Source organism: Ixodes scapularis, unplaced genomic scaffold (assembly GCF_016920785.2).
Source record: "Ixodes scapularis isolate PalLabHiFi unplaced genomic scaffold, ASM1692078v2 PGA_scaffold3__209_contigs__length_174095766, whole genome shotgun sequence".
Taxonomy (NCBI): Eukaryota; Metazoa; Arthropoda; class Arachnida; order Ixodida; family Ixodidae; genus Ixodes; species Ixodes scapularis.
The window spans coordinates 43,925,859-43,941,751 of record NW_024609868.1 but is presented as its reverse complement, the minus strand read 5'-3'; the positions used below and the strand labels follow the sequence as shown (position 1 = coordinate 43,941,751).

The window sequence follows — 15,893 nt, the reverse complement described above, 5'->3', positions numbered from 1 at the left end:
AAATTTTTCCGCGGGAATTTTTCCGCTAGATTTAGCGGGGAAATATTTTCCGCTAAATTTAGCGGGAAAATTTTTCCGCTAGACATAGCGGGGAAATTTTTTCCGCTAGATATAGCGGTAAAATTTTTCGCTAGATTTAACGGGGAAATTTTTCCGCTAAATTTAGCGGGGAAATTTTTCCGCTAGATTTAGCGGGGAAATTTTTCCGCTAGATTTAGCGGGAAATTTTTTTCGTGAGATTTAGCGGGGAAATTTTTCCGCTAGATTTAGCGGGGAAATTTACCCATAATGCACCGCGCGGTTACGCCGACGGCGCCGGCGACGCCGCTCAAGCCGGAAACGGGCGCCTAAGAGCTGCGCTCTAAAAATACAATTAAATATGTCACACTGAGTTCTGATGGTACAGGATATTTAGTTTTATCAGCCTGCACTTCTTTTAAGGTATCTGCAGCAGCATCTAACGACCCTCACTGCTGTGGAATATTTTAGTTCAGATTAGAGTTGTCTTTCGGGCAGCAGCTTCTAATATTGCGGTATCTAGCAGACACCGCAGTCGCGCGAGTCGCGCAGTGCTTTGTACTCCGAAAAGGACGCTGAGGCTTTACCAGCACTACATTCAGAGTTTGGTGCAACTCAACTATACTTCGTTTCAGCTTCGGTGCGAGCGCAAACGAAGCTACAAGCGCGCACATGGAGCCCGTAACGGAGCCCACAGTGCACGAGCCCACGCGCGAGTCAGGAATGCACAGAGCATTGGGCTCGCGCTAGCTTTGGCTTCGCTGGTAGCTAGCCCACGGGAACAGGGTGGGCCAACAAAAAAAAAAACATCCACAAGCTCGGCCTTCTTCTTTTTTTTTTTTTTTAAATAGACTGCTCCACTGATCTGCTTAGTGGGATGGTTCTTCGCTTAGCCTCTGCGGCTTTGGTCTCAGATGTTGCTAACGTTGTTCCTTTCAATGATGGTGATGGTAATGCGCCCTCGCAGTTTCGGTTTGCGCAACAGTTGCAGCGCGCAAAATACCGCGGTACCGCCACGCGCTCTGATAAGACTTCAATTTCTATTTTCTTATTGCTACATCTCATCTCGGCGAAGGCATGGCGCAATTCTTCGGTAAAATGACAAGTTGGCGCTACATGTAGCAGAATTGCGTCATTGGCGCAATTTGGCGCAATTGGCGCAGCACTTCCATCACTGTGGCTCGTCCCATTCAATACGTCGTTGAGTGCTGCGTGGATCAACACTAGGTTTTGCCCCTTCATGTTGTCCCACAATACCTCCTCTGCTTTGGCAATGGCATCTACCATGTATTTTCCTGGCTAGGCCTCTACTCGCACCCTCTCGTCTTCTTTCACCTTGCTTAGCACTCCCTCTACGATCCTTGCCACGTTGGAGTCTCCCACAACTAGGACTCTCCTACCAGCCGACGGCTGCCCTTTTCCTCCCGGCACTACGTTGCTACTCCCTCCATTGACCACCGTAACAGGTTGGGCTCTACCGATCCAGTCGTTTCCTTCTCCTTTTGCGCGGCTTCACTATATGTCCTAGGGACCTCCTTCGTGCCCGCACTGCTCGCTCCCTGCATTCTGGCCCCTTGAACTATAGGCACTACCGTCGCGTCGACTCCCTCTTCATCTCTTCCCACTGTGGTTGTAGCTCGACCCACTTCTCGACCTCTACTCTGAGGATGCCCTGTAATGATGGCATCATTGCTTGACCTTCCTCGTTTTTCCCCTTCTCTTCTCTAGTTACACCGATGACGCGCTCCACTCTATCCTCACACTCCTTTTTCCCCTCTTCTAGACCTGCCTTCCACGCTTCCCCCTGCCTGAGCTCCTTGTGCTCCGTGAAAGTGAGAGAGAGGAGGAGACATCAGAACTCCGATCTCTGGTCGGTATGATTAGTGGATAGACCTAAGGCTAGCTACATTTTTCTCCGCTGCACCTCTGCGCTGCACTCGTGGAACGCGTTAGGGCTCGTTGACGCAGTTGCGTTTGACTGCGTTAAGACAGCTTGCGTTGGGCTATTGCTATGACGACCCTTACGACGAGCCAATTGGGGGGGCGCTGCGTTGCACGGCGCAACGCAGCGCAAAGCGATCGACGCAAATGTGTGAACGAGCCATTAGAACGTAGAACGCCGGCGTCCATCGTTTTGTCTTCGCATTCGAATGCGTTCGACGAGTTCAGTGGAGGCAGGCAGCCTTCTTCACTCGTCGCGTTAGAATGCGGAACTTGCCGGCGTCCGGCGTTTGGCTGTCGCATTAGACCGTGTTCGACGACTGCGGTGAAAACAAAGGCAGCCAGCTTCAGGTCTACCCGCTAATCATTCCAGCCAGAGCTCGGCGTTCTGACGTCGTCTCCACCTCTCCCTCAGTTTCTTTTCGCATACTGCGCATACTGCCCCTTAGCATCCCTCAAGTAATGCATAAGCGAGGCGCATAGAACAGAAAATAAAAAAATAAAGTGTGCACTAAAAAAAAAAAACTAAAAGAACGCAAGTTTTTTTTTTGTGTGTGTGCGTGTGTGTGGGGGGGGGGGGGGGCATTGCGTTGTTGTTGTTTTGTCAAAGATGCAACGCACACTGCATTGCTGCACGGGGGAGGCCTTCGCAGAACTCATAGAGGGCGGGAACGTTGTGCTCTGTCAAGCTTTTACCGGTGACGTCGCCCACAGGGAGGGGACGAACTCTCTGAGCTCTGTAGCCCCGGCCCCCATCACGGAACGCCCAAATAGTTAATAAGCTTTCGTCGAGGCTTTCTGTGGTCAGCTGCTCTTGTGTTACGGTGTGTGGGACACGTCACGTATGAGCGGCAGACGTCAGACTGAAGTGTACGTTGACGCAACCAGAATCGACGGGAAAAAAAAAGAAAAAAAGTCGGAGTCTGGACCGTCGACCCGAGTCGACGGAAGCACCCCTTTTATGCCCCATAAAAGTTGTGCTTTCATCGACTCTGGTCGACGGTTAAGCCTTCGACGTGTGATTTTTGTTGCGTTCATTGAGACCAAGTGCCGTTCCCAGTTCTCACGCTCCAGAAGCACTGCCATATCAGCTGCCGCCTCGACGCCGCTCTTCCCGCGTATGTCGCGACATCGACCAAAACTCGTGGAGCAGGCAGTCCGATCACGCATCAGTTAGCGAATTCGTCTGCTTCATTGTGTTTTCCATCTCGCCTGCCGCGGGGATAAGCATCGCCGCCGTATCTGCTATTTAATCGCTGGTCCTCTCACTACTCATATCAACCCGTTTCGCAAGCGCGGTCGCTTCTTACGCATCGGTATACTAGTAGGTTAACCGATTGATTGCACATCCGTGTTTGTAGACATTTTGCTAGACAAAGTCAACTCGAATGCTAGACTGCCATCTTACTTGCTTTTCCCTTTTTATACCGAAGATGTAAAGACTACGGCCGAATTTAGTGCATCCGCACAGTTAATACACCCGAAAATGGGGCTATGTTCATGAGATCGTGGCGCGCCGGATGAAACTCTCACCTGGCGGAATGCCAAATGCCACGTCACGGCGCTTGCCGTCTTTTTGTGCTGGCTCATCCGCCGGCTCATCCAATGAATCCCAGAGAGCGCACCATGACTTTCGCGATTTTAGCCTTACACCCGTTTGTGCGTCTTCTATGCGGAGCGCAAGTTCGTCTGCTTCTTTTGCAGGGAGTTATGGTGACGTCAGAACGCCGAGCTCTGATTGGCTCTGATTGGAGGCTGCCTCGAGGTCTACCCACTATCCTTCATTCAGAACCAATCAGGGCTCGGTGTTCTGATGTCCCCGCAACCCCTGCAAAAGAAGCAGACGAACTTGCGCTCCGCAGAGGATTTGTCAGCTCTCCAACATACAAGGTTAAACGAAGTAGCTTGTTGACTTGACGCAAACATTAGCTATTTGAGAATACTGTTTGGAATCGCAACAGCGCAGCTTCAGCCAATAGCTTCAACACCGCGAAAGGAAATTCGGTATGTCGTGGGTTGCATAGCACTGCGGATGATGTATGATTAACGCAGCAGATTGGCACCGCCATTCTTCGCACAGCCCTATAGAGAAACATAAACGCGATTTCATTAGAGCGTGTAATCATGCCGTGCTTTGAAGCAGTAAAAGGGAAAGCCGCCGGTTGGATAAGCAGGACTATCGGCACTTGATAGCCGGCCTATTTTTGGCAAGCAAAACGTTGCTGCTGATGGACGATCGTGCCATGAAACGGAACACTCGTTAGCCGCTCTAAATATACAGTGAAAAGATTATGCATCTACTTTTTATACCCCGACACATGTTTCTAGTTCCCAGGACTCGGTGCTTGCCTTCCGCTACAGACGATTCTAAAAATAATGTATGGCGCAGTCACTGTATAGTGTTTGTGTACTTAGCAGTGTCGAGTCTTTTGCTGAAAATAAGAAACAAAAATAGCGTTACTCGTTCGTCATAACTTAGCGCGTTACCGAGATTCAATTGCCGTCCTGCAAATGTAACGAAATACCGTTGCGATTACTTCTTAATAATAACGAGCGTTAGATTTGCGTCAGCTTGAATTTAAGCATTATCATTTGAGAGCGATAAATGAATAAGAATCCAGATATCTGAACTGTAACACAGTGATCTCATAATAATCTAATCTTTTGTTATGCGATTTGTAGAATATAGCTAGGTTTGAATGGCGCGTTGGTCCTTTAAAGGGATCGAAAACGTAACTCATTTATTCAAAAGTAAAGAGTAACGTAATTTGCTTTACTCGTTAGTAATTTCTGATAATAACGAGTACGTTGGTACGTTACCCAAGAACCTAACGCGTTACAAGTAACGTCGTTACTTGTAGCGCGTTACTTCCAACACTGAGCTGCTTGGCATCAGTGTTGGAAGGACCCAGCGATCTCGGCTCAATGGCGAGAACGTCCGGTGGCGCCCTCTCATGTTTTCTCTCGGTGAAGTCATGATCAGAATTTGCCTCGCCGTGACGTCACGAGTCATACTGCTGGTTACTTATTACCAATTGCGAACTAAAAGTAGGATGGTGTGTGGAATAACTAGAATAGAAGCTTGGACGGTCTGACATTGTTCTCATTTCTATCGATGAAAGCCAGATTATCAAAAATAAAAAAGTGAAAGCCGTTTACAACTCCCTGTAATGCCGAATTGGAGCGCAGCTCTTGAGGGGGAGGAGGGAAGGGTACTGAGGGCCACGTGTTCTCGGGGGGGGGGGGGGGGTCACGTGACCCCCCGAGGGCACGTGACCTTGGTGGGGTCACGGGGGAGTCACGTGCCCCCTTACGAGGTCACGTGACCTCGGGAGGGGTCACGTGACCTCGGGGTATCGCGTCTCCCCAGGTCACGTGACCCTCCAGGTCACGTGACCAAAATTTCTCCGCTAGATTTAGCGGGGAAATTTTTCCGCTAGATTTAGCGGGGAAATTTTTCCGCTAGATTTAGCGGGGAAATTTTTTCCGCTAGATTTAGCGGGGAAATTTTTCCGCTAGATTTAGCTGGGAAATTTTTCCGCTAGATTTAGCGGGGAAATTTTTCCGCTATTTAGCGGGGAAATTTTTCCGCTACATTCAGCGGGGAAATTTTTTCCGCTAGATTTAGCGGGGAAATTTTTCCGCTAGATTTAGCGGGGAAATTTTTCCGCTAGATTTAGCGGGGAAATTTTTCCGCTAGATTTAGCGGGGAAATTTTTTCCGCTAGATTTAGCGGGGAAATTTTTCCGCTAGATTTAGCGGGGAAATTTTTCCGCTAGATTTAGCGGGGAAATTTTTTCCGCTACATTTAGCGGGGAAATTTTTTTCGCTAGATTTAGCGGGGAAATTTTTTCCGCTAGATTTAGCGGGGAAATTTTTTCCGCTAGATTTAGCGGGGAAATTTTTTCCGCTAGATTTAGCGGGGAAAGTTTCCCGCTAGATTTAGCGGGGAAATTTTCCCGCTAGATTTGGCGGGGAAATTTTCCCGCTAGATTTGGCGGGGAAATTTACCCATAATGCACCGCGCGGTTACGCCGACGCCGACGGCGACGCCGACGGCGACGGCGACGCCGCTCAAGCCGGAAACGGGCGCCTAAGAGCTGCGCTCTAAAAAGGTCACAGTAAGTAGTATTTGGCCAATCCCGAGTTCGACCAGAGCGACGTTTTTTGGTGGCGCACGTTGCTAGAACACTGGCCTAGAAGGTATGGGGGACTGGCTGCAAAGAGAGTCTGTGTAAGAGACTAGGCACTAGCGCGGGACTGCGAATATACTCCTTTCCGTATAGTTCATCTGGCAGAATGAGCACCGATTTTTGCGCGATTGACGTCCGTAGCCGTTTGCCATCCGGACCGTTGTTCAACACACGCATGACCTGTGTACCGACGACAAGAGACGGCTACCGAAAACAGGCCTTCCGGGTCCTCGAGAGGGAACTTGTATACACCAACTCAACTCTCCTACGTCACGCCGCGGTGGTGGCGCGTCGGTCGCACTTCCGGTCTGGGGTGGTGGGCAGAAGTCGCGGTGCGAGACATGGATTCCTGCGTTCTTTTGGGAGAAACCAGACAAAAAACCTGCCTTCTTGTCGAAATGCTGCGACGGGGGCTGTACCAAGAGAGTCTGGGAAGGTTGGAAGGTAAGTTTTTATGTGTTTCTGCCCCCTCCGTTCGTTCGAGAACGTGGATAATAGCCGTGACAAGGGCAAACGAGACGCTATCGCACTACGATTGCTTGTGCGGACAACACTTTGTGATCGCCAGATGTATTTGTTTTGTTTCAACATGAACGAGACAAAACCGCCCAGTTGTCCGGACCACCCGCGGGTTCAGTGCGTCTTCAAATTCACACGGCCGCCTGATCGTCTGCTCTTTCGAACTTGTCTGCTTTTTGTCGTCTGCTCGTTCAAACAAAAGCGGCCCGTAGACCAAACTTTGACCCGGTGATTGCAATAAGATGTAATTGCGGGCCTCAAAAGACTTAAGTTGGCTCGATGTAAACAGTAGATACAAGATGTTGATCATAGGTACCAGTGGCCATCACCGACTTGTTACGCTTGGTCTGTTCCCGCTTCCGATTTTCAGTATCGACGTCGATTATCGACGCTACCTTCTACACTTTCGCAGCACGAGCGACGTTGCGACCGAAAATAGCTAGAAGAATCTCATCATAGTTTTGGCGTCCATTCTGCGGCGTTCATCCGTATGAATCGCCGCACGTCAAATTATTTACGCAATGCTTAGTGGCGTAACGAACCTTGATAATTTCGCTCAGGCGATTAAACCGGTAAGACATTGCTATGAGGGCGTAAAATCTACAATTCCAACGCGAAAAAGAGTATGCAGACTCACACAGACGCCGACAACGTGACATTCCAATGGTTCTTGACGCGGGACGCGGTGCTCCTTGCCCGCACTCCATTGCGCATCCGTTTGAACTGTCGTCTGCTCTTGCCAACTTGTGTGCTTTTTGTCGTCAGCTCGTTCAAACGACAGCGGCCCGATAAACCAAACGTTGACCCGGTAATTGCGATAAGAAGTAAGTGCAGGCCTCAGAACACTTTTGAAGATTGGTTGGGTTAAGCAGGCTAAGTGTAAACAGTAGATACGAGAAGATGTTGATCATTGTTACCAGTGGCCGTCACCGACTTGTAATGCCCGATTCTACTTGCGGTTTTTCAGTATCGACGTGCACCATCTCAGCTACGGTCCACGCTTTGGCAGCCCGAGCGACTTCGCGACTGAAAGTAGCGAGATGAATCTCATCGTGGGAGTCAGGCTTTAGCGCCCATTCTGCGGCGTACACGTGAAATGAATCGCCGCACGTCACATTATTCAAACGAAGTTTTGTGATGTAACGAGCCTCGTTAATTTTGCTAAAGCCGCTCAAGTAGTCAAACATTGTTAGGAGGATGTAGAATCAACAACTCTAACGCGAAAAAGAGCACGGGGACTCACACCGACGCCGACAACAACGCAATTCAATGGTTTGTTTATGGGCGACGGCGACCTTCTTGCCCACCGTCCACCGCGCATGCGCGGCGCCGGAGGCGTCCGCTAGGGGCGCTCCGGTTTGTTTGTAAACATGAGTTGGTGTATAGGAAGAATAACGAACGAAGCGTCGGAGACGCGCTTGAACCGCGATCATGTCCCGAGTCTCTTCCTTGGCTGCCGGTTTTGGCGGCGGGACTCCGGCGCGCCGGTCGAGCGAGTCACGCTTTCGAAAAGAGCACCCGCTTCTTCCGTACTTGGCGCGAAGACAAGGCCTCACTCCGAGCGCGATGCGAACAGACGGCGACGCCAAGGCAGGTGCGCCTGGCGTTTTGCTGCAGCTCTCGTCGAGCTTTGGGGCGAGTCGGGCATCCACTAACGATGACGTCATGTACAGGCCTTGTCTTTCAGTTGGCAATGCGCGAACACCCGCGCTGCAGCCCAGGGAGACAGTTCGATGGCTGACTCGGAGAGGGACGCGAGCCGATGTCTTGTTCGACGAGGCAAACGCGTACGCGTCCTCGATTCGTTTTCGTCCTCGAGCGCGAATACCTTCGTTGGATAACACGTGTTACACGTGTCACGCCCGCTGGATCAGAGCGCTCGCGAGCACGCTGCAATGTTCTCCGGCGTGAGCAATACACTCTGCTTCGTACTAGAGCCACTATACATGAGCTCAAGTCACCTCGGTGACTCCGAGGCGAGAGCGTCGGCCTACGGATCCCCAATGTGGCGGGTTCGAATCCCGGCCGAGGTGCCCGCAATCTGACGGAGGCTTATTGCGGAGAAGGCGCCGTGTAACCGAGCTTTCGGTTGCACGTCAAAAGATCCCCAGGTGGTCGAAATTAATCCTCAGTCCTCCGCTGGGGCGTGCCCGATGCCCGCCGTTGGTTTGGCACGTAAAACCCCTAAATTTGACTTATATGAGCTCGGCTCTGTATGAGCTACGCGTAGAGTATCGGCACTCTGTTCCCCGATATTGTTGTGGGCGCCGCCATCTTGGTGCTTGTACAGATTAGACGCAACTGCCGATCGTCATAACTCAAGAATGCGACTGCCTCAGAATTATATTCGGTGTTAGGAACCTCACGTAATTTTGCTTTGCTCTGTCGCTAACTGTTTAAAGATTCGTGGAGGACGGAAAACCGCTTCCAGTGATTTCAGAAATTTAGATAAAGCTTCAGATAACTGGTAACCATGATTTTGAGCCACAATATGGCCAAGTGTTGTTACTGTGAAGCGTAACTCATTTAGTGACACTATTTCGTACTTAGTGTACACGCTGCCAAAACTGCTGGCGCGAGCGTGGGGTTTAATCTCGCAGATCATTTGCTCGCGTTCTCGCGCCAACAAAACCGCATAGAAGAAGGCACGCTCTCCCGTCTGTAGCTTTGACAGCGTTGAAACGGAATGTAAACCATTCCAATATTTACAAGTCCTCAGCCCAGCGTGCAATCTCCTCAGCCCAGCACGCGCATGTCCTTCGCTTCGGAAAGCAAACAAATCAGAGCCATACGCCCGAACACTGAAAATAGAACCGGCCAGGAGCCCTTTTTATTGAAAGGTCTATAGACCGATCTCACCATGGAGGCAGAAAGTTTCTGGCACAGCCGTATATAGAGAGAGTTTGGTCATTAATTGGGAAGTATAGGAGGCAAATGAGGAGGCGCCATTGGCCGAAAGCAGGCTGGGCAAGTTCCAGGGCGTCTTCACAAATTCGAATGTGGCCAACCAGAAGTCGGAAATATTACCCCGGCGGTGGTCGCGAGAAAATAAAATTAATAAGTGCGTGAGAGTAACTCTCGGTGACTGAAAATATGGTGGACGTGATGTTTCAATCAAGGTCATCCAAAATCATGGTGGAAGAGCGCGACAAGCTGAACGATCGACATAATCCGTACATCAGGCGCCGAAGGCCGAGAATCTGACGTCATAGCGGTCACACTCGATCCGAGCGAATCAGAGTTGAGCGGCACATTCGTTTTAATAAAATGCAGTCATAAATAGGCTCAAAGTACAACCGTGGGCAAAAGGAAGTGCCCTTCTGATCTGTTTGCACAACCGAAAAGGATCCAGAAGGTTCATTCTCAATTTCTTCGCATCTTTTCCTTTAGATATGTTTCCAGCTTTCCTTATCAACTTTTAAGTGTTGTTAAAAGCGCACCCGGGGGGGGAAGGGGGGGGGGGTTACTAAACAATTACTTCAATAAAAAGACGAACAAGCACAGTTCGCGCTTTCCACTTTCATAGTGGTCAGCGACTAGATGCACAAATAAGTTTATCGGAGTGCACAACTGTCCTCCAGAGAAGTTCATCGGGCCCATAAGGACGATTCTTCTCTGTCCAGATTTTCTTACAAGAGTTACGAAATGTACAATATGAACTATCATAGACAAAATGTTTTTCGAGCGTTCACCAATGCAAGTTCCTCCCGCTTTACAGGTCCGTGCCTCGCCGGCTATTGCCGTGGGCTACCAGCGCAGCTACCGGAACAGCCTGGACGCCTTCCGGACCATCTTCCTCGCCCACGGGCTCCGCAGGGGACTCTGGTGCGCAGGCGGGGCCAACATCCTGCGGCTCTCACTCGGCTCGGCAGTCCAGATGAGCGCCTACGTCCAGATGAAGCGCGTCCTGTCCAGCGGCAGGCCCGTCGAAGAGTGGCAGCGGCTCACGCACAACGTTTGCTCCAGCGTCGCCGCAGCTCCCGTCGTGGCCGCGCTGGACATCATCAAGATCCGGTTGTACCTGCAGCCCGTGGATGCCCGCGGCCGGAGCATGTAGTACAGCGGCGTATTCGACTGCGTCCGCCATATCTACAGGGCCGAGGGCCGCCCGGGCTGCACCAAGGGGCTCTTTCGTGGCCTTCTGCTATTCCTTCATCAATTTGTTTATCACGCTCCTTTCGTGGGACGAGTTCAAGCGTTGGGGCAGCCATTCCTTCCAGCAGGAAGGCTTCGCGATCGAGATCCGCCGCTACGAGTGAAGGTAAGCTCATACACTTGCGACTGCTAACGACCGAGTGCGTTAAAATCTCTCGTGGTTTCTTACGATAAAAGAGAACACTGGCGCCATCTATCGGATAGCTGTGGAACACTTGTGACTTCAGTATATTTGCTACTTTATTCGCGCATCATTCGTTTTATATTGGCTTGAAAAAAAAGCTTTTGACAATGTCATAAACTTTCTCATAGAGAGGACGTACATTTGACCTCGCAAATAGTGCAAAAGCATCACTCTAGTGAAATGTGGTTCCAGGGTCACCTCAAAGGTGACACCAGCGCAGTGTTGGAGGTAACGCGTTACTAGTAACGACGTTACTGGTAACGCGTTACATTTTTCGCTAACGCAGTAACGTACTCGTTAGGATTCTGAATGACTAACGAGTAAAGTATTTCCGGTACTTTTTTACGGTATCGGCTGTCAAATTTCGTTACTCGTTACTCGTTACTTTTGACCAAACTGGTGAAATCCTGCACGAGCTTATCGCTGCACGGAACCAGCATCCGTCACAGTAAAGTTAAAAAACAAACAAAAAAACTCACTTCTGGAAGGCGAAAAACACCTTCGGCTACCAGCTAATTCCGTTCATCCTCCTTTTTTTTTTTTTTTCATAGTGTCACCACCCACAAGGCTTGAACGAACGACTGCGTTACACCCCCCTCTTCTCCCTCCTCTTTCCCCCTGCTTTGTGCAGCAGAGGAGGACAGCGGGGGGGGGGGGGGGGGGGGGGGGGGCCGTGGAGAGACACAAGTCAAGAAGGTAGGAGAAGCTCCTCCCACAAGTGTGATGCGCCCGTTTCAAATCCCTCCGCAGTCGAAAGAAGAGTTCACTGGAAACGCTCCTTGTTCCGCTTCAATGGATTCCCACTTGTTTCCGATCCCACTTTTTAAGAAAGCGACCTTTGTATTCATCGGAGGGGGAACCGAGCCCCTGAAAGCAGCCTTTGTATCCATCGGAGGGGAAGCTAATCCCCGAAAGTCGTATTTTTTTGCGTCGGTGGGTGGAACTCTAATCTCCCTCTTGTGGCTTCCACAATGCTAAGTCAAAGTCGAAAGATAAAGCAAATATGTACAGAAAGGCAAGACCCTCCTCGCGCGTTAGCCGCGACGTCACGGAAACGGTGGGACGCTATTGGATGCGGAGGTGGCGGAGGGATATCCGATTCCCTTTGAGGGGCATTTGCCGCTACCTTCTTAACCTGTAACCGACTATAGTGGCGAAGCGATTTGCTCATTTCTCTAGTTTCAAAAAAAAAAGAAAAAAAAGAAACATCCTTTGTGGAATATTTTACCCTCGCTCTCCCCCTCGCTGCCTGAAAGTTCCTGACCCACTTTTGTACACAGAAGAATCTTCCGCTTGATTAGTCTTTAATTTCCTAAGGTCATAATAAAAAAATGTAAAAAAAGTTTTAAACCTGGAAAGAAAACTTACAAACACGAAACCTTTTTTTTTTTTTTTTTCTCTCAGAAAAATTAAGAGCTACTGCTGGTAAGAGGCAGCAAGTGATTATAGCCAGTGTGCTGGTAACCGGTGTCCTGTTCCAAATAGTGAAGTAAATCAGTCTCTGGTAATAGTATGAACCGGACTGTTACTAAAACCGGCGTACAGACAGGGTGTCGAACCGGAACCGAACCGAACCGAAAACCGGAACCGAACCGCTATTTTTAGCCGAACCGGAACTGAACCGAACCGAAATCTTCGCCGCCATCTTGGAACTGAACCGGAACCGAACCGAAAAAAAATATAACGGTAACCGGTTCAAAACGGTTCAAGGTATTCTTTTTTCGTTTTTGTTAGTATCACAAAACGAACATATGGGAATATGAAATTGGCGGCTGTATTTCTATCTATTGTTCGAATTGTCACATACAGAATTGCAATGTATGGTAAACTGTGTGTTTTCGTGGCGCTTTTGTACTGGCACTATGATTAACCATGTGTCACGTTGTCACGTGACGTCATGGTGTCAATACATGCTATCAAGTAATGTCACGTGACCCTGTGACGTCACGTGACTCACTGCGTCAAGTCGATTTAATTTGAGAAAGTCACTAGATGTATTAACCTTGTTGACAGCGTGACGTAACATATCACGATTTTGCACCGAGTCACGTGACACCGTGACGTAAACAATTTTCATAGCCCCGAATCGAGTGCTCAAGTTCATGCCAATCAGCATCGCTGAGCCTTCGGGCAACGGCTTGTGTTCAATTAAAGATGATAATAGCCTAACTCTAACAATATCTGAAGCTCCAGCCCAAGCTTTTGCTTTCTAAACCCTAGCGCATGACTATGATGAACACTGACGGTATATAATTAGCGTCAGATCACGTGGCTGCTTGTTCAAATTGCGAGTTGAGGAGGGGATCGACAGCTATTTGTTTCTTTATTTTCTTTTGCATCTGCTATTTTTTTTTTTCGTTTCGCAAGCTATCAACGTCAGGGGTTACTTCTTAACAGTATTTATTGAAAGTACAAAAACAAATGTTGCACGACCAATTTTACATTATTGAAGCACTCAAAAATGTTTTCGTTATTGGGGAGGAGGAGCGACCGTGACGCCCCAAGCGGTTAACTTTAGAACTACACGGATGGGGACAATAAATACAATGACTCAGCGCTCGGCCGACATAACCGAACGCGGCGTCAGCGTTCGGCTGGAGTTCGTGTTCTCCGGTGAGGAAGAGGACAAGCACCACGGATTTTGGCCAAGCAATGGCCAATGTCTGGCGATGGTCTTTTGGCCAGTGGGCAGAGAGTGGCCATTCATTGGCCAATGCTTGGCCGATGGCTGATGGCCAGTGGCCATTGGCCAATGGCCAGATAAAGGCCAGTCACCGGCCAGTCTCTGGCCACTGTCTGGCCACTTGGCCAAGGACCACAGCCAGCCACTGGCCGATGACTAGCCAACTCTGTGCTGCTTGGGGGGGGCTCTTTTGTTTCCACTCCGGCCTGCATGAACAATGCAGCATGCATGGTCCCAGCTCAGCACAAAAGCCGAAGTGGGCCCAGCTCGCATTCTCTGAGGATAGATCCGACACTTAACGTCGCTTCGTCGATTGTTAGTATTTTTTACATTAAACTGTGCCTTGCGCTTTATTGTAGAAGATGACATGTACATGCACATAAGGCCTGTGTGCACGTGCAGAGGCCTTGTGTTGAGTAAACACCTAGGTGTGTGGAAACAAACGGGTAAGAACGCCCCCTATAGTTCGATCGCCTGCCCAATTTTTGAACTGTACAGAAAAAAATACTTGAAAGAAAAACAGAAAAAAAAATATTGACCTCAGAGGGAGAGCCGAACATTGGCAGTCGCTTTAAGGCTGTGTTCCAAATCTTACCCAAATGGATCCGAGTTACTCCCGCGGGTCATGTCACGTGACATCACAGATTGAAAAGTGCTGGACGCGGCTAGGTTTTAGAACGCCAGAAAACAAAACCCTTACTCTGGAGTAAGATCATGTAAATTTTGGAACACGGCCTAGGTCTCACACGAGAGTCGTTCTCAAGGTTTCTACCACCTCTGTATTTTGCTTAAAGGAACAATACAAATATTTCTGTACATTCACATAACGCTGCTTAAAATCACTTCCTAACGTTAATAACTAAATAAACTTGGCTTTGCTCTTTTTTTTTAGGCAATGGCAGTGGCCAAAAAATTAGAAAATATGAGCATCGTTGATCCCCTCAACTCGGAGCCAGAAGCGGCCTCCTGGCCTGGTACCTATCTGAGGCCGCCAACGTTAATCATGCCCCCTGGTGGGGTTGGAAAGGAAGAAAACGCCTGCTGGAGCTCCAGGAATTTTTAGAGTTCGGCTAATCTCATCACCGCAGTGGTTGGACACAAGCCACTGCCCGAGTGTCCGCCGAGGCATTGATTGTTACGAGCCGATGTACAGTGCTCACGCAGTTCTCGTGTCTCATCCATGAGCCGCGCTCGACTGTCGTCAGGCGGGTGGTTTCGATCCCCCAATTACGTCGTCAAGCTTTGCGAAGACAATACTGAAAGATATAGTTCCCTTTTATTCTCGTAATTCCACCGTGACAAGGGAACTTCTGAATCAGTGGCGGCCTGTGCGAGTATACTTGGGTCAGACTAGGACGAATACGCCTCTGAAAATTCATGAACATTCCAACCCGATATCATTTGATGACCGCTTTAAACTTCGCGGGGTGCAAAATAATACAAAAAAAGCAATGGCGGGTTGCTGTTTACAAGTGACAAATAAAATTGTGGATTTAGCACACACAAACGGAGGAGGCACTTCCTCAGGAATACTTTCAGCCTTTCCACCTTGGTGAAGAAGGAACACCAGCGAAGCTGTACTATGGTGGGAATGAAGTAATGGGCCGGCCGCAAGTCGGCAAGCCAGAGTGCAAAGACTGGAGAGGTTGTCGCCATCAATGCGCGACGGCGGCAACCAGACAACCGGGAAGCCGGTTGTCTGGTTGCCGCCGTCAATTATAGATGGCGGTAGCTGTCAAGAGTTTTGTGCCATTATTTGTTTGCTGACTGACATGACGGGAAACTGACCCTTAATAGCTCCGCTGTAAAAATAAGCGCGTGTGTGTGCGTGAGTGTGTGTGTGGGGGAGGGGGGTAGTTTTAAAAACATACTCTGTTGTAAAGAGGTTCCTCCTTCCCTCATCTTTGGCGGAGACCAAAAAGCGTGGGCCCGGCAACTACTTTGTTTGCAAAAACACTCTTGCCAAAAAGCACGTTTTTGTCGTGCCATACGGTCGCGCAGTTCCTCGCGAAGATGCACGACGAATATTAATACGTGCCTTTCAAATACTTGGCTTTCACTGAGCTTGAACCTCCTGCAGCGTGCATTTTGCATCATCGAATTTGATTTTCTTAGCAAGAAGCCACAATGACTACTAGCATATAGTATGATGACGTCACGTGCATGCCATGCTAAACAGTTCAGCTTTCTGGTGAAATGT

The 15,893-nt window shown here is 49.3% G+C and overlaps 1 pseudogene; it reads left to right on the top strand.

Moving 5' to 3' along the window:
* Window positions 1-10,344: 10,344 nt before the first annotated feature.
* LOC8040800 lies at window positions 10,345-10,930 on the top strand (annotated as a pseudogene).
* Window positions 10,931-15,893: the final 4,963 nt, after the last annotated feature.